Source organism: Triticum urartu, chromosome 3A (genome assembly GCF_056163025.1).
Source record: "Triticum urartu cultivar PI428250 chromosome 3A, HENAU_Tu73, whole genome shotgun sequence".
In the NCBI taxonomy this organism is placed as follows: domain Eukaryota; kingdom Viridiplantae; phylum Streptophyta; class Magnoliopsida; order Poales; family Poaceae; genus Triticum; species Triticum urartu.
The window spans coordinates 120,161,936-120,186,719 of NC_141875.1; the positions used below are offsets into that span (position 1 = coordinate 120,161,936).

Below are 24,784 nucleotides of genomic sequence, written 5' to 3' on the forward strand. Positions count from 1 at the left end.
TAGATCTACTCTTGTACTACCCATATCATCAATATTAATCAAGCAGGACGTAGGGTTTTACCTCCATCAAGAGGGCCCGAACCTGGGTAAAACATCGTGTTCCCTGCCTCCTGTTACCATCTGGCCTAGACGCACAGTTCGGGACCCCCTACCCGAGATCCGCTGGTTTTGACACCGACATTGGTGCTTTCATTGAGAGTTCCTCTGTGTTGTCACAATCAGGAAGGATGCCTCCTCCCGTCTTTAAAGACGGTGCCGTTGCTAAGGGAGCCTTGGCTGTCGGCCAAACCCTCCGGCTAGGTGGTTTCCTCATGACCGCCTGTTCGGCTGTTGCACCGACGGTGACCTCTCGGGTCATCAAAAGCAACCTACACGTCAGCTCGGAGCTCGTCGAGCAGCTAGATCCAATGGAGCTCTCTTCCGTAAACAAGCTCCTGGATCGCATCGCCGCCCTGGGGGTCGCTACGGATTACGACCAGGTTGGGCTTAAACCCGATCTAAGAGAAATTAACTCTCCCCAAGTCACCCACCACGTTGCCGTGGTAGAGACACTGTGCGGCGACCCTTCATCTATTTTAAGGACTAGCTACGTCCGAATTCCCGACCCCTCCAAGCCGGATACCCACAGAGGGGGAGATATAACTCAAGACCTGAGCTTAGGATCAGGAAACGGGCCAGATTCACTGGACAACATCCAAGAATCCGAACTCCAGAGTTCGGAAACTCTTCGGCCTTCGAATCTTGGATTGGGTGAGGTTTCAGATTCAACGACACCCGCCCACCCAATCATAAGCGATCTCTCCCAAATCAGGCAGAGGCCCGAGGAAACAGTACATCATTACTGGGCCAGATTCCTCCTGGTTATGAACAGGATAAAGGATTGCCGCGAGGAAGACGCAATCTCAATGTTTTGCGGTAATTGCACGGACAAGGGAATCCTTAACGCCGTAAGTCGTCGTGATATCACACGCTTCGCTGACTTGGCGTCCATAGTACAAAAATACTGTGCGATGGAAAGCGCCTGGAAAACCGAAATAATTTTTTGTGATAATCCGGCCTTGAATAGTAATCCCGTCCGAACTAAGAGGGTGCATCATCACAGGACACCCGGGATAAACACCAAAAAGCCAAAACCCTCTACAGGGCATGGAACCGTACTGGAAAGATGGCTTGATGGACCCTGTAGAATTCATAGTACAGAGGACGCCACACCAACTCACAGCCTTAGAGCATGTTGGATACTACGGCAGGTGGCCAAAATCGGCGAGGACCTCTTAATTCCGGAGGCCGCAGAAAGCCAGCCCAAGGACACCAGTACCGTTCTCACAGTCTTCGAGACTTTCGCATCAAACAACGTGCAAAAAAGAACACTCCGCAGGCTCGCCGAAGTCTATCAAGTTGCAACAATAAATCCATGGAGCGACACTGCCATTACCTTCAACGCAAGTGATGAACCTAGATTCCGAATAGCCCGAGCACCAGCCGCATTGGTCCTCAGTCCCATAGTGGACGACTTTCGCCTCACCAAGGTGCTCATGGATGGAGGCAGCGGACTGAACCTCATTTATGAGGAAACCCTTCAAAAAATGGAAATAGACTGGAACCGCGTCGAGCGAAGCAGCACAACCTTTAGAGGAATAATCCCCAGTCGGGAAGCGCGCTGCACAGGAAAAATCACACTAGATGTGGTGTTCGGCACGCCGGATAATTACAGGCCCGAAGAAGTCACGTTTCAGGTGGCCCCGTTTAAGAGCGGATATCACGCTTTACTAGGGCATGAATCATTCACAATCTTCCAAGCAATACCCCATTACGGGTACATGAAGCTTAAGATGCCCGGGCCGAATGGAATTATCACTCTAGCTAGTGATCCAGACATATCACTCCACGCCGAAAACAAGACGGCCGCATTAGCCCTTGAGGCGCTATCCGAAGCCTTAGCGGCCGAGGAACTGACTGCGCTGCGCTCCACGGTTAACAGGGATGATGTGATACTTGATAAGAGATCCAAATCCACATCCTTCAAGCCAGCCGACGAAATAGTCAAATTCCAGGTCCATCCAACGGACCCCAATAAAACAGCTTCAATCGGGGCACGACTGAAACCTTATGCAGACGCCGCACTGCGAGAGTTCCTACGAGAGAACTGGGACATCTTCGCCTGGCACCCTTCAGACATGCCAGGGATCCCACGCAGGCTGGCCGAACACAGCTTAAATATCCTAAAAGGATTTAAACCTGTCAAACATGCCCTTCGGCGTTTTTCCGAACCCAAGAGTCAGGCTATGGGAGAGGAGCTAGCCAAGCTATTGGAGGCCGGATTCATCAGAGACATAAAACATCCGGACTGGCTAGCAAACCTGGTGATGGTACCAAAGAAGGACAAATCCTGGCGCCTGTGTGTCGATTTTAAAGACCTTAACAAGGCTTGCCCAAAGGATCCCTTCCCCCTCCCCAGCATCGATCAAATTATCGATGCCACCGCAGGACACGATTTGTTGTGTTTCCTTGACGCATACTCCGGTTACCATCAAATCAAGATGGTAGAATCAGACCAAGCTGCAACAGCATTCATCACACCATACGGCCCATTCTGCTTCAACACAATGCCCTTCGGACTGAAAAACGCCGGCGCAACATATCAGCGCATGATCCAGACATGTCTAGCAAACCAGATCGGCAAAACAGTGGAGGCATATGTGGATGATGTGGTCGTCAAATCAAGACATGTCGAATCCCTAGTAAACGACTTGAGGCTTACATTCGATAACCTCCGACAATATGACATCAAGCTCAACCCAGAAAAATGCGTCTTCAGCATTCCAGCCGGAAAGCTCTTGGGCTTCATTGTATCCGGTAGAGGAATTGAAGCAAACCCATCCAAGATCCAAGCTTTGTCACAATTGGATGTCCCAAAGGACCTTAAACAAATACAAAAATTAACCGGGTGCGTGGCGGCTTTAAGCCGCTTTATCTCCCGCTTGGGAGAAAAGGCACTACCCCTTTATCGCCTCCTTCGACGCACCGAACACTTCGAGTGGACGGATGCCGCCACGGCCGGACTTGATGAAATAAAAGCCATATTGGCAACAAACCCAGTCCTGGCCGCGCCAATCACCGACGAACCAATGTTATTGTACATTGCAGCAACACACCAAGTTGTCAGCGAAGTGCTCGTTGTCGAGCGGGAAACGGACGGACACAAATTCCCCCTTCAAAGGCCGGTCTACTATGTGTCCACTGTCCTCACTCCATGCAAATCACGGTACCCGCATTATCAAAAGATTGCATACGCGGTATTCATGGCATCCCGGAAGCTACGGCACTACTTTCAAGAGTGTTCCATAACAGTAGCCTCGGAAGTGCCACTAAATGATATTATCAACAACCGCGACGCAACGGGCTGGATTGCAAAATGGGCCATCGAGCTTCTCCCGTTCGATATAACCTATAAGCCACGGCGAGCTATTAAATCGCAAGTTTTGGCCGACTTCGTCGCAGAATGGACGGAGGCTGAGCTCCCTAAAGCGTATGGCACATATTCAAATTGGATTATGCATTTTGACGGCTCCAAAATGTTGGCCGGACTGGGGGCCGGCGTCGTCCTGACGTCCCCCACAGGAGACACGGTCCAATATGTGCTCCAAATCATGTACACGGATTCCAACAATGCAGCCGAATATGAGGCCCTCCTACATGGCCTCCGGATAGCAGTATCCATGGGTATCCAGCGCCTAGAGGTACGCGGGGATTCAAACCTCACGATGTCCCAAATAAATGGAGACTTCGACGCCAAGGACCCAAAATGGCAGCTTACCGCGACGCCGTCCTAAAAATGTCAGCTCGGTTCGAAGGGCTGGAGTTTCACCATATAGCCCGAGAAAACAATCAAGCGGCGGACGTCCTAGCACGCATCGGAGCAAAATGCGATGCAGCCCCCCCCCCAATGTCTTTTTAGAAAGATTGTTCAAGCCATCCATAGCATGGGAGGGGGAACCCGCAAATAACAGCCCGAACCCAGCCGCACCACTCGACGCCGAACAATCTGACACAATTGGAGGCTCTGCCAACGAAATTACACCTTCAGCCCACGTAATAACGGCGGTTATAGCCCCGTGGATAGAACCATTCCTAGCCTACCTTACTAGGTAGGAACTCCTGGAGGACCAAAACGAGCCCCGCTGCATAGTGCGGCGATCTAAGGCCTACAGAGTCCATGAGGGAGAACTTTATAAGAAAAGCACTACCGGAGTCCTTCAAAGGTGCATCTCCGAAGAGGAAGGGCGGAACCTCCTGGCTAAAATTCATGCCGGACTCCATGGTCACCACGCCACTGCTCGGTCCCTGTTAGCAAGGCTTTCCATATAGGCTTTTACTGGCCGACGGCCCGAGCAGACGCTCAGGACCTAGTCCAACGATGCGCTGGTTGCCAACTTTTTTCCAACCAACGCCATATGCCACCCACCGCACTCCAAACTATACCCATCACCTGGCCTTTTGCGGTCTGGGGGATTGACATGGTCGGACCCCTTAAAGGTGGAACCCATAGGAAAAAATACTTACTGGTCATGGTGGATAAGTTCACCAAATGGATAGAAGCCAAGCCTGTTAAAACGGCCGAATCCGGACCTGTGATAGACTTCATATCCGGGGTTGTACACCGTTATGGCGTCCCCCACAGCATCATAACCGACAACGGTACAAATTTTACCGCCGACGAGGTAAAACTCTGGTGCAAAAACATGGGCATCAAGCTCGATTATGCTTCCGTTTATCACCCACAAACCAACGGCCAGGTCGAATGTGCAAATGGTCTTATCATGAGCGGCATCAAACCCAGACTGGTGCGGTCCCTCAAGGAATCTAACACGCACTGGGTAGAGGAGCTCGACTCCGTGCTATGGGGGCTGCGGACCACGCCAAATCGCACCATCGGGTACACACCATTTTTTATGGTGTACGGCGCAGAAGCAGTTCTGCCCTGCGACATAATTCATGACTCACCTAGAGTGCGCATGTACGAAGAAAGAGAAGCCGAGCTCGATCGGCAGGACAACTTGGACGCCTTGGAGGAGGAGCGCGATGTGGCAAAAGCCCGTTCTGCATTTTATCAACAGCAGGCCCGAAGATATCAAAGCAGAGAAGTACGGGCCAAAAATTACAATGTTGGCGAACTAGTTCTACGCCTGCCGGATAAGAAAAAGGACAAACTCAAGCCCAAGTGGGAAGGTCCATTCATAATCGACCAAGTCCTGACTGGTGGGGCGTACCGCCTGCGAGATGCGTCGAACAACCAACTTGAGCCGAACCCGTGGAACGCCACCCGTCTCCAAAGATTCTATGCCTAGCGCCGGACTCTGTGTTCGTCTCCTTCCTCTGTCCATCCCTTTTTGTATTTTTCTGTCTTGCATTTCTCTCCTTCCCATTTTTTTCTTTCATAGCCCTTAAAGGCTCATCTAGTGACGCGCCACTCGCGCTCATTAAACCTGGGGGCTTCTTTAACAGAAGCTTATTTATACGGGCTTCACGCCCAACACATGCGTCAAACTTCCGCATGTACCTTTTTTCTTCACCATTATATGCATCGATATGACTTAAGTTTTGGCCAAGCTGGGTTGCCTGGCTCCTGTGCTTACCCCTACGTTCCCGATTGTTCGTCTAGGCGGTAAAGGGAGCACCTCTGCGATTGTTACTGCCGGGTCAGCCGGATGTGTACCTCAGACTGGGTGAAGCCGAAAGCTAGTGTTCTTAAGGGAATATTCGGTCGGTGAAATAAAAGATGATCTTTTTACTCATTTTATGCGCCCCCAGATGCCTTTTTTTTCTGCGTCTCTTCACGCAGTCCGGACATGCACCTTAGGGCATGCCTCCCAGCGAAAGGAACCCTTAACGGAACTATTCTCTCTGGAAGATGTTTCTTACTAACCATGTAATATAACATAACTAGTTGGGCACTTGTCTGATAAAGCACTGATGACCCCTACGCCTGGTCTCCATGCATACCCCGGTTCTTATATAACCGATAGGGTATTCGAACACACTCCGGACCGTCAGGTCCCGAGGTTGAAGCGAAAAGGTCGGCAACGACAAACGATCTACAATCTGGCTAGAAGGCATTACACATGTCAATTCAAAATTACACAGTCATTCTGACTGATTGTATTCCTCTTCTATACCATCTAACAGGCTGTCTAATTTACAGTCCTGCTGGGAATACTTCACGGCCAACTCTACTTGGCCGTATACTAAGCTTACAGGGATCTCCTTCCCGTCAGGCCCCACTGGTCCGACCTCGGCCATGTGGTTTGGGTCAGACTTCGTAAAACGGGTCTTCACCATGGCCCAGGCCTCCCTAGCGCCTTGTCGGCAGGCCGATATCTTCCACAACCGGAAGCGCCACCGAGCTCCCTTCAGCTTCTCCGCAAGCTCTCCAAGGTCCTCGGGCACGGAGTGGGCAGGCCATAAGGCTTGGGCAATATCCCGCATCGCCTGCCGAATTCGCTCGTGCAGTTGCAAGAGTTTGGGAAGAAGGTCACCTGTAGAACCAGGCATCTCCTCTGCAGGACGACCTGTGAGCATACCTACAGACATTACTCTATTAGTCGACTTCCTCGCCGAACTCTTTTTTCAAAGTTCGTTCAAGCACTTACTAAAAATGCCGCGTCGAAGCCGCTGATTCTCGTTCGTGGAGTCCAACAGCTGGCCACGAACATCTTTAAGTTCGACGTCCAGCTTGGTGTTGGCATCTTGAAGATCATTCTTCTCTCGCCTCACCTTTGTCAATGTACTCTCACCGGCCTTTAGCCGCCTTAAGAGTTGTTGCTTGTCCGGATCGAGTCCGGCGCCATCTGCAATATGATTTGTCAGATTTGCACCCACACCGCACAATACTAATCTTTCGAAGTGTATCTTACCTGAGGGGGTCTCTTTGGGCTCCCCTGCTGCGGCTAGTGCGGCCTCTAGTTGGGCCTTGCACTTTTCCAGCTCCTGGGACAGTACGGTATTCTTCTCTGTAAGAAGCTACATATTAAATGATCCTTAAATCAGTTGCTCTAACTGCTTCAAGTCTCGGGGGCTACTGGCATATATATATATATATATTCAACCAAAATTTTCTTACCTGTATGTCTTTTACATACTGCTCCGTGGCTATGGCTAAACCATTTTGAGCGGCACGGAGGTACGCATCTCCCGAACTAAAGGCATCTAAAGCCTCTTGGGAGAAATAAGCGTCGCGTAGAATTGTCCGGCGACGCCTGTGGTTCATGGCACTCTCCACTTCAGAATTTGTGGCAGACATCCTGTCTGCATCCTTTGTCGGAGGAGCGTCCGGTGCGCGCCTTGTGCTCGCCTCCGCTTCCTGACCAGACATTGGAGCCTGGCTGGTGGAGGTGCGATTGGCAACCTCTCCGGATGTAGTCCGGTGAGGTCTCTTCGTTCCGAAGATAGCACGAATGTTAATATGCCCTGACAGAATAACTCCAGGGAAACAGAGGGTGCACTATACCTTTGCGCCGGCATCTCAGTCCGAACTTCATTCCTTTTTGCCCCACGGGGCCCTGCGGCCCCTCGTTGGCTAGCCACCGCAGGTTCGGCCTCCTGCCTCGAAAATCTCCCCTGCAAAACATGGCTGTCGTCAGAAACACCGGGCTACGTGAGGGTGGAATCTCTTTCAAGGGAATAAGACCCCGGTTTCTGTCACCTGGGAGGCCGGGATTAACCCTGGGTAATCCGCCGTAATGGCTACCAAGGTATTGTCCTTGCTTAGCTGATGGAACACCCCGTCGATAAGCTCCACCGATATGTCCGGATCCTCTTCGGAGTCTGGATTGAGGGACCGTTCTGGGTCCTCGGCCTGTGGAGGGCGGTTGCTTATATCCTTCACCTCCTGTCGCAGTTCCTGCATTGAAGTCGTTAGACTACCTATCTAACCATGGGAGTATAAAACAAACAGGCAAGCGCAATTGTTCACTTACCCAACTTGGAGGATCGTACATACTGAATCCGGCCCGTGGGTTGACGCGGAGGAATTCCTCCTTTTCTCCCTCGTACAAAGAGGATAAGATCTTTACTAAGGCGGCGGCTGAGGCCGGCCCCTTACGACCGTAACGTGTGGCGTCATCCTCCCCGTTGAAATCCCACATGGGGTGGCCTCTATATTAAAGCGGCTGCACCCCCCGCATAATGCATGCGGCCATGGCTCCAATCATGGTTAGTCCGGAATGAGCCAACAGTCTTATCCGGCCCATCAGGTAAAGGACGTCTGTGTTGCTTTCTCTCTGAGAGCTCCGCGGACGCCAGCTGAAGCGTTTCTTCAATGGAGCACTGTTGAACTCAGGGAGACCGACCCGGATAGGGTCCGGTAGCGGGACGTCATCTATGTAAAACCATTCCGAAGGCCAGTCCTCAGACGCCTTCTTTGGGGTTCCGGATAGGTATCCGGTCCCGGCGATGCGCCATACTTCGGCTCCGCCCACTTGGTATATAGACCCCTCTTGAGAACGGGGCACCAGGCAGAATAACCTCTTCCACAACGCGAAATGAGCCTCAACGCCTAAAAATAGCTCGCAAAGGGCGACGAAACCCGCAATATGCAATACGGAGGCAGGTGTGAGATTGTGCAGCTAGAGGCCGTAGAACTCTAGAAGCCCGCAGAGAAATGGATGAATTGGAAATCCCAGTCCACTTATTAGATAGGGGACGAGGCACACCCCCTCTCCTTTAGAAGGATTGGGGGTGCTCTTCGCTTGTTTTCCGCCATTGTAGGTGGCGAGACCGGCTCGGACCGGGACCATGTATGCCTGAGGGAGAAATCCCTTGGCCTGAAGTGACACTAACTCGCTATGCGGGATGGTGCAACTCTCCCAGTCCCCGGGTTTGGGACCGGAGGGGCGAGGGGAGGAGCTGCGACGGCTGGTCATGTTGGAATGGACCTTTGCTGGAAGCGCTCTGATGATAACTCGCGGAAAGGAGAAGATGTGGTTTGGACCTAAATCCCCATCCCGTTAAATAGGCGGCTCGTTTATACGGCTAGGGGTGTGGATGTAAAAATGCCCCGGCTTTTCGCATTCATTTGACACGTGGAAGACGGCCATTATTGGGCATGGAAGCCGAGGAGCACTACGTTACAAAAATCAGACATTATTCCTACAGGTACACAAGATTTGGAGAAGAACCCGCCTTGCAATGCCGAACAATCTGCGCGCCGGACTCGTCGTCATTGAAGCCTGGTTCGGGGGATACTGAGGGAGTCCTGGATTAGGGGGTGTTCGGGTAGCCGGTCTATACCTTCAGCCGGACTCCAGGACTATGAAGATACAAGATTGAAGACTCTGTCCCGTGTCTGGATGGGACTTTCCTTGGCGTGGAAGGCAAGTTTGGCGATGCGGATATTCAAGATCTCCTACCATTGTAACCGACTCTATGTAACCCTAACCCTATCCGGTGTCTATATAAACCGGAGGGTTGTAGTCCGTAGGCAATCAACTCCATACACAACAATCATACCGTAGGCTAGCTTCTAGGGTTTAGCCTCCTTGATCTCGTGGTAGATCTACTCTTGTACTACCCATATCATCAATATTAATCAAGCAGGACATAGGGTTTTACCTCCATCAAGAGGGCCCGAACCTGGGTAAAACATCGTGTTCCCTGCCTCCTGTTACCATCCGGCCTAGACGCACAGTTCGGGACCCCCTGCCCGAGATCCGCCGGTTTTGACACCGACATGGGCTCTTTGCTAGATCAAAAATAATGCATATGAGATCCACTCGATCATTTTAATCATGGTCTTCTCCTCTCGACCCCCAAAGAACAAGAAAAGAAATATAATTATTTACACGGGAAAGCTCCCAACAAGCAAAAGAAGAACGAGAAATCTTTTTGGGTTTTCTTTTTAGTTACTACTACTACAGGCTTGAAAAGTAAACTAATTAAAAAGCTACAACTAATTTTTTGTCTTAAGGTTTATTAAACACACAAGAAGAAAGCATAAAAAGGAAAATAAACTAGCATGGATGATACAATGAAAAAGTATGAGCACCGACAACTAGCAATGAGTGTGTGAACATGAATGTAATGTCGGTGAGAAATACGTACTCCCCCAAGCTTAGGCTTTTGGCCTAAGGTGGTCTATGGCCACGGCTTCCCTGGCGGATATCCAAAGTTATAGCTGGGGTCGTACTGAGATGCAGCAGCTATTGCATCTTGGGCTGCAACGTGGAGGCGAGCTGTCTCAGTCCTCCTCTCATATTCGTTCGCCTCCTCCCTGGTTATGACATGTCTCCCTTTTGCCTGAAAGTCAAATAAAGTAGGAGTAGGGAGAGCGACGTGATAGGTGCGTCGTCTGTCAAATATTAGTCAGTACTAGAGAAACTGATCGTTCCTCTCAACAAACTGATGACGAACCATAGCCTCATAATCTTAATAAACAGGAGGCAACTCAATATCATACCCACGTATGGGTATATCAAGAAAATTAGCTAGACGGGTTGCATAAATTCCACCAAAGAAATCTCCATTAAATCTATAATTATGCAACCTGCGTGCAACAATGGCTCCCAAATTATAATGTTTATCTCCTAATACAGCACACCTGAGAACACTGAGGTCAGGGACACACATGTGACATGCTTCATCCTTACCATTTATGCACCTACCTATGAAGAGAGCAAAATAATCTATAGCAGGAAAATGAATGCTCCCTATGGTAGCTTGTGTTATATCTCTAGATTCCCCCACAGTTATACTAGCAAGAAAATCTCTAAACTCAGATTTGCGAGGCTCACTAGTGCTGACCCATTGTGGAAGCTTGCAAGCACTATTAAAATCCTCTAAGTCCATAGTATAAGAATTTTCATAAAGATCAAATAGGACAGTTTGAGAATTGCGTGATGATGAAAATTCAAACCTTCTCACAAAGGAATCAATGAGATAGTGGTATTGGCGGCACTTATCTGCCTCGAAGCTCTCAAGATCGACATTACGCACATACGCGTTAAATTCTTCCTTGATTCCTGCTCGATCCATAAAGTCCTCTGACGGCCATTCACAAGCCCGCACCTGAGCTTCCCTCGGTGGTTCATCGTCGGCATCGCGTATTGCGAGCCTGGGTCCTTGCTTCCTTGAAGGACCACCTTGGTACATTTTCCTAAACATATTTCTTCCTCTGAAATTTTTAGTAACTTCAAAATAAAAGTGAACCGAACTCAACAAAATTGATAGCAACTACTCCTACAAGTGCCTAGAGACAATATCATGCATCAAAACTACTTTTGACCACATAAATTTGACATGCAAGCTCAAGAACAGGGTCACCTAAGCAGCAAAAATATGCAATGAATAAAGCACTAGAACAAAAACTAATTGGACCATTGGAGGAGTCACATACCAAAGAACAATCCCCCAAAGCAGTTTTGTGAATGGAGCTTTGAGCAAGGAGATCAAAAATGGCAGCAAGATGAGCTTGGACTCGGGTTTGAGCTGGTTGATGTTTTTGGGAGGAAGAAGGAGTGTGCGGTAGCTGGAATAAGTGGAGGGGAGCCACCATGGGCCCACGAGGCAGGGGGCGCGCCCTGGACCCTCGTGGCCAAGTGCTTGCTCCTCTGTTGTGTTCTCAGTGCCAGATATTCTGAAATATTCTAGAAAAAACCATATTTAAATTTCAGGGCATTTGGAGAACTTTTATTTTCGGGGTATTTTTTATTGCATGGATAATTCAGAAAACAGACAGAAAATACTATTTTTTTTCTTTATTTAATATAAATAACAGAAAGTAAAAAGAGGGTACAGAGAATTGTGTTTTCTAAATTCATCCATCTCATGCTCATCAAAAGGAATCCACTAACAAGGTTGATCAGGTCTTGTTAACAAACTCACTCCGAATAACATGGAACCGGAGAATTTTCGAATAACACTAGGTTACCTCAACGGGGATATGCATGTCCCCAACAATAAGAATATCATATTTCTTCTTGACAATAGGAAGAGGAGATTCAAAACCTCCAATAGTAATAGTTGAAAATTTTCCAATAGAGTTTATGTTGTGAACTCGAGGTTGTTTCCTCGGAAAGTGTACTGTATGCTCATTAGCATTAACATGAAAAGTGACATTGCCTTTGGTGCAATCAACAACAGCCCCTGCAGTATTCAAAAAGGGTCTTCCAAGAATAATAGACATACTATCGTCCTCGGGGATATCAAGAATAACAAAGTCCGTTAAAATAGTAACGTTTGCAACCACAACAGGCACGTCCTCACAAATAACGACATGTATAGCAGTTGATTTATCAGCCATTTGCAAGGATATTTCAGTAGGTGTCAACTTATTCAAATCAAGTCTACGATATAAAGAGAGAGGCATAACACTAACAGCGGCTCCAAGATCACATAAAGCCGTTTTAACATAGTTTCTTTTAATGGAGCATGGTATAGTTGGTACTCCGGGATCTCCTAGTTTCTTAGGTATTCCACCCTTAAAAGTATAATTAGCAAGCATGGGGAAATTCCAGCTTCCGGTATCTTTCTTTTATTAGTAACAATATCTTTCATGTACTTAGCATAAGGATTCATTTTAAGCATATCAGTCAAACGCATACGCAAGAAGATAGGTCTAATCATTTCAGCAAAGCGCTCAAAATCCTCATCATCCTTTTTCTTGGATAGTTTAGGAGGAAAAGGCATGGGTTTCTGAACCCATGGTTCTCTTTCTTTACCATGCTTCCTAGCAACAAAGTCTCTCTTATCATAACGTTGATTCTTTAATTGTGAGTTATCAAGATCAACAGCAGGTTCAATCTCTACTTCATTATCATTACTAGGTTGAGCATCAACATGAACATCATTATTAACATTATCACTAGGTTCATGCTCATTACCATATTGTGTTTTGATGTCTACTACACAACCTTCTTCTTGTAGACGTTGTTGGGCCTCCAAGTGCAGAGGTTTGTAGGACAGTAGCAAATTTCCCTCAAGTGGATGACCTAAGGTTTATCAATCCGTGTGGTCTCTCTCAAGCAACCCTGCAACCAAATAACAAAGAGTCTCTTGTGTCCCCAACACACCCAATATAATGGTAAGTTGTATAGTTAGTTCGGCGAAGAGATGGTGATACAAGTGCAATATGGATAGTAGATAATAGTTTTTGTAATTTGAAATAATAAAAACAGCAAGGTAGCAAGTGATAAAAGTGAGCGTAGATGGTATTGCAATGATGGTAAACAAGGCCTAGGGTTCATATTTTCGCTAGTGTAAGTTCCCTCAACAATAATAGCATAATTGGATCACATAACTATCCCTCAACATGCAACAAAGAGTCACTCCAAAGTCACTAATAGCGGAGAACGAACGAAGAGATTATGGTAGGGTATGAAACCACCTCAAAGTTATTCTTTCCAATCAATCTGGTGGGCTATTCCTATAAGCGTCACAAACAGCCCTAGAGTTCGTACTAGAATAACACCTTAAGACACAAATCAATCAAAACCCTAATGTCACCAAGATACTCCAATGTCACCTCAAGTATCCGTGGGTATGATTATACGATATGCATCACACAATCTCAGATTCATCTATTCAACCAACACAAAGGACCTCAAAGAGTGCCCCAAAGTTCTACCGGAGAATCACGATGAAAACGTGTGCCAACCCCTATGCATAGGCTCATGAACCCGCAAGTTGGTCACCAAAACATACATCAAGTGGCACGTGGTATCCCATTGTCACCACAGATATCCACGGCAAGACATACATCAAGTGTTCTCAAGTATTTAAAGACTCAATCCGATAAGATTACTTCAAAGGGGAAACTCGATTCATTACAAGAGAGAAGAGGGGGAGGAGAAACATAAGATCCAACTATAATAGCAAAGCTCGCGATACATCAAGATCGTGCCAAATCAAGAACACGAGAGAGAGAGATCAAACACATAGCTACTGGTACATACCCTCAGCCCCGAGGGAGAACTACTCCCTCCTCGTCATGGAGAGCACCGGGATGATGAAGATGGCCACCGGAGAGGGATTGCCCCCTCCGGCAGGGTGCCGAAACGGGTCTAGATTGGTTTTCGGTGGCTACGGAGGCTTCTGGCGGTGGAACTCCCGATCTATCTTGTTTGTTCTGGAAGTTTTAGGTCACGTAGGTATATATGGGTGCAGGAGGTATGTCAGGGGAGCCACGAGGGCCCCACGAGACAGGGGGCACGCCCTAGGGGGGCGCCCCCACCCTCGTGAGCACCTCGTTCCTTCCTTGACGAGGGGTCCAAGTCCATCAGGTGTGTTTCCTTCCAAAAATAACTTCTCCAGTTGATTTTGTTCCGTTTCGACTCCGTCTGATATTCCTTTTCTTCAAAACACTGAAATAGGCATAAAACAGCAAATCTGGGTTGGGGCTCCGGTTAATAGGTTAGTCCCAAAAGTAATATAAAAGTGGATAATAAAGCCCAATATTGCCCAAAACAGTATATAATATAGCATGGAGCAATCAAAAATTATAGATACGTTGGAGACGTATCAAGCATCCCCAAGCTTAATTCCTGCTCGTCCTCGAGTAGGTAAATGATAAAAAGATAATTTTTGATGTGGAATGCTAGTTGGCATAATTTCAATGTAATTCTTCTTAATTGTGGCATGAATATTCAGATCCATAAGATTCAAGACAAAAGTTCATATTGACATAAAAATAATAATACTTCAAGCATACTAACAAAGCAATCATGTCTTCTCAAAATAACATGGCCAAAGAAAGCTATCCCTACAAAATCATATAGTCTGGCTATGCTCCATCTTCACCACACAAAATATTTAAATCATGCACATCCTCGATGACAAGCCAAGCAATTGTTTCATACTTTTGATGTTCTCAAACTTTTTTCAATCTTCACGCAATACATGAGCGTGAGCCATGGACATAGCACTACAGGTGGAATAGGTGGTGGTTGTGGAGAAGACAAAAAGGAGAAGATAGTCTCACATCAACTAGGCGTATCAACGGGCTATGGAGATGCCCATTAATAGATATCAATGTGAGTGAGTAGGGATTGCCATGCAACGGATGCACTAGAGCTATAAGTATATGAAAGCTCAAAAAGAAACTAAGTGGGTGTGCTTCCAACTTGCTTGCTCATGAAGACCTAGGGCAATTTGAGGAAGCCCATCATTCGAATATACAAGCCAAGTTCTATAATGAAAGATTCCCACTAGTATATGAAAGTGACAACATAGGAGACTCTCTATCATGAAGATCACGGTGCTACTTTGAAGCACAAGTGTGGTAAAAGGATAGTAGTATTGCCCCTTCTCTCTTTTTCCCTCATTTTTTTATTTTTTTATTTGAGACTTCTCTTTTTTATGGCCTCTTTTCTCTTCTTTTTTTTATTTGGGCTTGTTTGGCCTCTTTTAATATATTTTTTATTTTCATCCGGAGTCTCATCCCGACTTGTGGGGGAATCATAGTCTCCATCATCCTTTCCTCACTGGGACAATGCTCTAATAATGATGATCATCACACTTCTTTTTACTTACAACTCAAGAATTACAACTCAATACTTAGAACAAGATATGACTCTATATGAATGCCTCCGGCGGTGTACCGAGATGTGCAATGATGCATGAGTGACATGTATGAAAGAATTATGAACGGTGGCTTTGCCACAAATACGATGTCAACTACATGATCATGCAAAGCAATATGACAATGATGAAGCGTGTCATAATAAACGGAACGGTGGAAAGTTGCATGGAAATATATCTCGGAATGGCTATGGAAATGCCATAATAGGTAGGTATGGTGGCTGTTTTGAGGAAGGTATATGGTGGGTTTATGGTACCGGCGAAAGTTGCGCGGTACTAGAGAGGCTAGCAATGGTGGAAGGGTGAGAGTGCGTATAATCCATGGACTCAACATTAGTCATAAATAACTCATATACTTATTGCAAAAATCTATTAGTTATTGAAACAAAGTACTACACGCATGCTCCTAGGGGGATAGATTGGTAGGAAAATACCATCGCTCGTCCCCGACCGCCACTCATAAGGAAGACAATCAATAAATAAATCATGCTCCGACTTCATCACATAACGGTTCACCATACGTGCATGCTATAGGAATCACAAATTTCAACACAAGTATTTCTCAAATTCACAACTACTCAACTAGCATGACTCTAATATTACCATCCTCATATCTCAAGACAATCATCAAGTATCAAACTTCTCTTAGTATTCAACACACTCATAAGAGAATTTTATTATTCTTGAATACCTAGCATATTAGGATTTTAAGCAAATTACCATGGTATTTAAGACTCCCAAAATAATCTAAGTGAAGCATGATAGTTCATCTATTTCTTCAAAATAAAACTACCACCATGCTCTAAAAGATATAAGTGAAGCACTAGAGAAAATGACAAACTACTCCGAAAGATATAAGTGAAGATCAATGAGTAGTCAAATAATTATGCAACTATGTGAAGACTCTCTAACATTTAATAATTTCAGATCTTGGTATTTTATTCAAACAGCAAGCAAAGCAAAATAAAATGAAATCTAAGAATAGCAAACATCATGTGAAGAAGCAAAAACTTAGGATCAACCGATAACCGATAGTTGTTGAAGAAGAAAGGTGGGATGCCAACCGGGGCATCCCCAAGCTTAGATGCTTGAGACTTCTTGAAATATTATCTTGGGATGCCTTGGGCATCCCCAAGCTTGAGCTTTTGTGTCTCCTTAATTCCTCTCATATCAAGGTCTCCCTAAATCTCAAAAGCTTCATCCACACAAAACTTAACAAGGACTCGTGAGATAAGTTAGTATAAACCATTGCCAAAACCTTATCATACTCTACTGTAGAAAATCACTAAAATTATTATTCAACATTTAATACTAAATGCCTCTTCATATTTAATAGTCATATCCTCAAATAGAATCATTAAAGAAGCAAACATATGCAAACAATGCAAACATAACAGCAATCTGTCTAAACAGGATAGTCTGTAAAGAATGCTGCAACATCCATACTTACCTAGCTCCAAAAATTATGAAATAAAATTCCCACTTTAGTAAATTTATCAGATCTTAATATGCAAAAGGTTTCAACATTTTATCACATTCTTACTTTTCTAGGGAATTATTGCAATAGCGGTAAACTTTCTGTTTTCAAACAGCAACATGTATACTTGTAACATAGGCATAGTAAAGGCTATCAATGCCACTTTTATTGAAATAAAAGATGAAAAACATTGTTCTAAATAAAAGCAAGAAAATCCTAACAAAATAAATTGACGCTCCAAGCAAAACACATATCATGTGGCAAACAAAAATATAGCTCCAAATAAAGTTACCGATGAACGAAGACGAAAGAGGGGATGCCACCCGGGGCATCCCCAAGCTTAGACGCTTGGTTATCCTTGAATATTACCTTGGGGTGCCTTGTGTATCCCCAAGCTTAGGCTCTTGCCACTCCTTATTCCATAGTCCATCAAATCCTTACCCAAAACTTGAAAAACTTCACAACACAAAACTTAAAGTAGAAAACTCGTAAGCTCCGTTAGTATAAGAAAATAAATCACCACTTCAAGGTACTGTAATGAACTCATTCTTTATTTATATTGGTTTTAAACCTACTGTATTCTAACTTCTCTATGGTTTATAAACTATTTTACTAGCCATAGATTCATCAAAATAAGTAAACAACACACGAAAAACAGAATCTGTCAAAAACAGAACAGTCTGTAGTAATCTGGATCAAACGTATACTTCTGGAACTCATAAAATTCTCAAATAAATTGCTGGACCTGAGTAATTTATCTATTAATCATCTGCAAAAAGAATTAACTAAATATCAATCTCCAAATAAAAATGGCAGTAGTTCTCGTGAACGCTAAAGTTTCTGTTTTTTACAGCATGATCAACAAGACTTTCCCAAAGTCTTCCCAAAGGTTCTACTTGGAACAAACACTAATTAAAAGCATAAAACCACATCTAAACAGAGGCTAGATGAATTATTTATTACTAAACAGGAAAAAAAGCAAGGAACAAGAATAAAATTGGGTTGCCTCCCAACAAGCGCTATCTTTTAACGCTCCTAGCTAGGCATGATAATGACAATGATGCTCACATAAAAGATAAGAATTGAAATATAGAGAGAGCATCATGAAGAATATGACTAGCACATTTAAGTCTAACCCACTTCCTATGCATAGGGATTTTGTGAGCAAACAACTTGTGGGAACAATAATCAACTAGCATAGGAATGTAAAACAAGCATAACTTCAAAACTTTAAGTACATAGAGAGGAAACTTGATATCATTGCAATTCCTACAAGCATATATTCCTCCCTCATAATAATTTTCAGTAGAATCATGAATGAATTCAACAATATAACCATCACCTAAAGCATTCTTTTCATGATCTACAAGCGTAGAAATTTTATTACTCTCCACATAAGCAAAATTCTTCTCATTCGGGATAGTGGGAGTATCATAAGAGACTTGGATACTATAAATTGTTTCCACATTAAAAGAGTAATGTTCAGAGAAGGGGTAACCATAATCATGACAAGTTTTATAAATATAATCACTACTTTTTATAGCATAAGTATCATCACAATAATTAGCATAAGTAGGAGGGATGCTATCATCATTATAAACTTGCATATCAGAACTTGGGAGACTAAAAATATCATCTTCGTTAATCATAGCTTCCCCAGGCTTGGGACAAACATTAATTGCAGAAAATATATTCTCAAATATGTCATCCTCATCAAACATAGCTTCCCCAAGCTTGTGGCTTTGCATATCATTAGCATCATAGATATTCAAGGAATTCATACTAACAACATTGCAATCATGCTCATCATTCAAATATTTAGTGCCAAACATTTTATAGATTTCTTCTTCTAGCACTTGAGCACAATTAACCTTTCCATCATACTCACGAAAGATATTAAAAAGGTGAAGCATATGAGACAAACTCAATTCCATTTTTTTATAGTTTTCTTTTATAAACTAAACTAGTGATAAAACAAGAAACTAAAAGACTCGATTGCAAGATCTAAAGATATACCTTCAAGCGCTAACCTCCCTGGCAACGGCGCCAGAAAAGAGCTTAGTTGACGGGGTGTGTTAGTGCCGCTTTCCTTGCCTCCCCGGCAACGGCGCCAGAAAAGAGCTTGATGTCTACTACACAACCTTCTTCTTGTAGACGTTATTGGGCCTCCAAGTGCAGAGGTTTGTAGGACAGTAGCAAATTTCCCTCAAGTGGATGACCTAAGGTTTATCAATCCGTAGGAGGCATAGGATGAAGATGGTCTCTCTCAAGCAACCCTGCAACCAAATAACAAAGAGTCTCTTGTGTCCCCAACACACCCAATACAAGGGTAAGTTGTATAGGTGCACTAGTTCGGCGAAGAGATGGTGATACAAGTGCAATATGGATAGTAGATAATAGTTTTTGTAATCTGAAATAATAAAAACAGCAAGGTAGCAAGTGATAAAAGTGAGCATAAACGGTATTGCAATGATGGTAAACAAGGCCTAGGGTTCATACTTTCGCTAGTGTAAGTTCCCTCAACAATAATAGCATAATTGGATCACATAACTATCCCTCAACATGCAACAAAGAGTCACTCCAAAGTCACTAATAGCGGAGAATGAACGAAGAGATTATGGTAGGGTATGAAACCACCTCAAAGTTATTCTTTCCAATCAATCCGGTGGGCTATTCCTATAAGTATCACAAACAGCCCTAGAGTTCATACTAGAATAACACCTTAAGACACAATTCAATCAAAACCCTAATGTCACCTAGATACTCCAATGTCACCTCAAGTATCCATGGGTATGATTATACGATATGCATCACACAATCTCAGATACATCTATTCAACCAACACAAAGGACCTCAAAGAGTGCCCCAAAGTTCTACCGGAGAATCACGACGAAAACGTGTGCCAACCCCTATGCATAGGTTCATGAACCCGCAAGTTGGTCACCAAAACATACATCAAGTGGCACGTGGTATCCCATTGTCACCACAGATATCCACGGCAAGACATACATCAAGTGTTCTCAAGTCTTTAAAGACTCAATCCGATAAGATTACTCCGAAGGGGAAACTCGATTCATTACAAGAGAGAAGAGGGGGGGGGAAACATAAGATCCAACTATAATAGCAAAGCTCGCGATACATCAAGATCGTGCCAAATCAAGAACACGAGAGAGAGAGAGATCAAACACATAGCTACTGGTACATACCCTCAGCCCCGAGGGAGAACTACTCCCTCCTCGTCATGGAGAGCACCGGGATGATGAAGATGGCCACCGGAGAGGGATTGCCCCCTCCGGCAGGGTGCCGGAACGGGTCTAGATTGGTTTTCGGCGGCTACGGAGGCTTATGGCAGCGGAACTTCCGATCTATCTTGTTTGTTCTGGAAGTTTTAGGTCACGTAGGTATATATGGGTGCAGGAGGTACGTCAGGGGAGCCACGAGGGCCCCACGAGACAGGGGGCGCACCCTAGGGGGGGTGCCCCCACCCTCGTGAGCACCTCGTTCCTTCCTTGACATGGGATCCAAGTCCATCAGGTGTGTTTCCTTCCAAAAATAACTTCTCCAGTTGATTTCGTTCCATTTCGACTCCGTCTGATATTCCTTTTCTTCAAAACACTGAAATAGGCATAAAACAGCAAATCTGGGCTGGGCCTCCAGTTAATAGGTTAGTCCAAAAAGTAATATAAAAGTGGATAATAAAGCCCAATATTGCCCAAAACAGTAAATAATATAGCATGGAGCAATCAAAAATTATAGATACGTTGGAGACGTATCATGTTTCAGCATCAGAAATAGAAATATCATTGGGATTCTCGGGTGTGTCTACAACTGGTTCACTAGAAGCATGCAAAGTCCTATCATTTTTCTTTTTATTCCTCTTAGAAGGACTAGGTGTATCTATATTAGTTCTCTGAGAATCTTGCTCAATTCTCTTAGGATGGCCCTCAGGATACAAAGGTTCATGAGTCAATTTACCACCTCTAGTCATAACTCTAACAACATTATCATTTTTCTTACTATTTAATTCATTGAGCAAATCATTCTGAGCTTTAAGTACTTGTTCTACTTGAGTGGTAACCATAGAAGCATGTTTACTAATAAGTTTTAGTTCACCTTTAACATTAGCCATATAATCACTCAAGTGTTCAATCATATAAGCATTATGTTTCAATTGTCTACCAACATAAGCATTAAAATATTCTTGCTTAACCATAAAGTTATCAAATTCATCCAAACATTGGCTAGCAAACTTAGTAGGAGGGATTACAACTTTATCATATCTATAGAGAGAATTTACCTTTACTACCTGTGTCGGGTTATCAAGACCATGTATTTCTTCAACAGGCGGTAAATTAAGCCCATGTATTTCTTCAATAGGAGGTAAATTCTTAACATCTTCAGCTTTAATACCTTCTTCTTTCATAGATTTCCTTGTCTCTTGCTTATCTTCAGGACTGAGAAATAGAATACCCCTTTTCTTCGGAGTTGGTTCAGGAATTGGATCAGGGATTGGATCAGGAAGTGTCCAATTATTTTCATTAGTCAACATATTATTCAATAGAATTTCAGCTTCATCAACAGTTCTTTCCCTGAAAACACAACCAGCACGACTATCCAGGTGGTCTCTGGAAGCATCGGTTAGTCCATTATAAAAGATATCAATTATCTCATTTTTCTTGAGAGGATGATCAGGCAAAGCATTAAGTAATTGGAGAAGCCTCCCCCAAGCTTGTGGGAGACTCTCTTCTTAAATTTGCATAAAATTATATATTCTCCTTAAAGCAGCTTGTTTCTTATGAGCGGGGAAATATTTAGCAGAGAAGTAATAAATCATATCCTAGGGACTACGCACACAACCAGGATCAAGAGAATTAAACCATGTCGTAGCATCACCCTTTAATGAGAATGGAAACAATTTAAGGATATAAAAATAGCGAGTTTTCTCATCATTAGTGAACAGGGTAGCTATATCATTTAATTTAGTAAGATGTGCCACAACATTTTCAGATTCATAGCCATAGAAAGGATCAGATTCGACCAAAGTAAATAACTCCGGATCAACAAAGAAATCATAATCATTATCAGTAACAAAGATAGGTGAAGTAGCATAAGCAGGATCGTATTTCATTCTAGCATTCAAAGTTTTTTGTTTTAGCTTAGCTAATAGTTTCTTAAGATCACTCCTATCATTCCAAGCAAGAAAGTCTCTAGCAGTTTCTTCATCCATAACATAACCCTCAGGAACAACATGCAATTCATATCTAGGGGGAGAATCTTCATCATCACTTTCATCAATATTATCAGTTTCAATAATTTCATCCTCTATATCCCTAGCAAGTTGTTCATCAAGAAATTCAGCAAGTGGCACAGTAGTATGAAGCATAGAAGTAGTCTCATCATAAGTATCATGCATAGCAGAAGTGGCATCATCAATAACATGGGACATATCAGAATTAATAATAGAAGCAAGTTTAGGTGTCGCAAGCTTACTCAAAACAGAAGGTGAATCAAGTGTAGAGCTACATGGCAGTTCCTTACCTCCCCTCGTAATTGAGGGATAAATCTTGGTTCTTGGATCTTTCAAGTTCTTCATAATGATAAGCAGATATAAATCCCAAGTTACTCAAAGAATAGAGCTATGCTCCCCGGCAACGGCGCCAGAAAATAGTCTTGATAACCCACAAGTATAGGGGATGGCAACAGTTTTCGAGGGTAGAGTATTCAACCCAAATTTATTGATTCGACACAAGGGGATCCAAAGAATATTCTAAAGTATTAGCAGCTGAGTTGTCAATTCAACCACACCTGAAAACTTAATATTTGCAGCAAGGTGTTTAGTAGAAAAGTAATATGATAGTACTGGTAATGGCGCTAAAAGGTAATGGTAGCAAAAGTAATATTTTTGGTGTTTTATAGTGATGATAACAATAGCAACAGAAAAGTAAATAAGCGGAGAACAATATATGGAAAGCTCGTAGGCAATGGATCGGTGATAGAGAATTATGCCGGTTGCGATCGATCATGTAACAGTCATAACCTAGGGTGACACAGAACTAGCTCCAGTTCATCAATGTAATGTAGGCATGTATTCCGAATATAGTCATACATGCTTATGGAAAAGAACTTGCATGACATCTTTTGTCCTACCCTCCCGTGGCAGCGGGATCCTATTGGAAACTAAGGGATATTAAGGCCTCCTTTTAATAGAGTACCGGACCAAAGCATTAACACATAGTGAATACATGAAATCCTCAAACTACGGTCATCACCGGGAGTGGTCCCGACTATTGTCACTTCGGGGTTGCCGGATCATAACACATAGTAGGTGATTATAGACTTGCAAGATAGGATCAAGAACTCTCATATATTGATGGAAACATAATAGGTTTAGATCTGAAATCATGGCACTCGAGCCCTAGTAACAAGCATTAAGCATAGCAAAGTCATAGCAACATCAATCTCAGAACATAGTGGATACTAGGGTCAAACCCTAACAAAACTAACTCGATTACATGATAAATCTCATCCAACCCATCACCGTCCAGCAAGCCTACGATGGAATTGCTCACACACGACGGTGAGCATCATGGAATTGGTGATGAAGGAAGGTTGATGATGACGATGGTGACAGATTCCCCTCTCCGGAGCCCCGAACGAACTCCAGATCAGCCCTCCCGAGAGAGTTTAGGGCTTGGCGGCGGCTCTGTATCATAAAACGTGATGAATCCTTCTCTCTGGGCCTTTTCTCCCCGAAAGTGAATATATGGAGTCAAGGTTGAGGTCGGTGGAGCGTCAGGGGGGCCACGAGGCAGGGGGCGCGCCCAGGTGGGTAGGGCGCGCCCCCCACCCTCCTGGACAGGTGGAGGCCCCCCTCACGTGGATCTTCCTTCTAGTATTTTTATATATTCCAAAATAATTCTCCGTTGATTTTCAGGTCATTCTAAGAACTTTTATTTCTACACAAAAATAACACCATGGCAATTCTGCTGAAAACAGCGTCAGTCCGGGTTAGTTCCATCCAAATCATGCAAGTTAGAGTCCAAAACAAGGGCAAAAGTGTTTGGAAAAGTAGATACGACGGAGACGTATCAACCACCACCACTTTTTAGTAGTTTGTAGGACCATATTCTTGTGTGTTTCTATTGCTGCTAACCATGGCAGGATCACAAGCCGACGAGATTGACTGGGAGAACTTGACGAACAAGGAGCTTCATGATAAGTTTCAGCAAATGATGAGTGGACAGGTGCAAGATGTGCTAAAAAATTTGAAGAGGCCATGGAGAAGATAGATGGAATGGAGAAGACGTTCGAAACAAAGCTTGATAACAACTTTACTGAATTGCTTCCGTGTTTTCCACCACCGCCGCCGGCTGCACCTGTCGCAACAACAACAACAACAACAACGTCGCCTTCCAAATCATGTGGGACAAGCACTACGCGTTCCCATTGAGCCTGGTCAAAATTCTGGTGCCGCTGTTGATGCTTCAGTAGCTCCTGCTGCTACTGCAGAGGTGGAGGACCATTACAAGGATGAGGTTGATCAAAATCGGAACTACGTGCAACCACCAGCACCACCACCACCAGGTCATCCTCATGAATATCATCGCAACGGTAGGGCTGCACCACCACCTGAGGTACGAGATCATGACCATCTTCCTAAACTAAAATAGAATATTCCACCATTTGAGGATAGATATGTTCCTGATATATATATATATATATATCTTACTCTTGGGA

The 24,784-nt window shown here is 44.2% G+C and overlaps 1 pseudogene; it reads right to left on the bottom strand.

Moving 5' to 3' along the window:
• The window catches only part of LOC147978870 (uncharacterized), a 94,942-nt pseudogene extending 72,302 nt beyond the window's left edge, over positions 1–22,640 (bottom strand).
• Between the last annotated feature and the right edge of the window lie 2,144 nt (positions 22,641–24,784).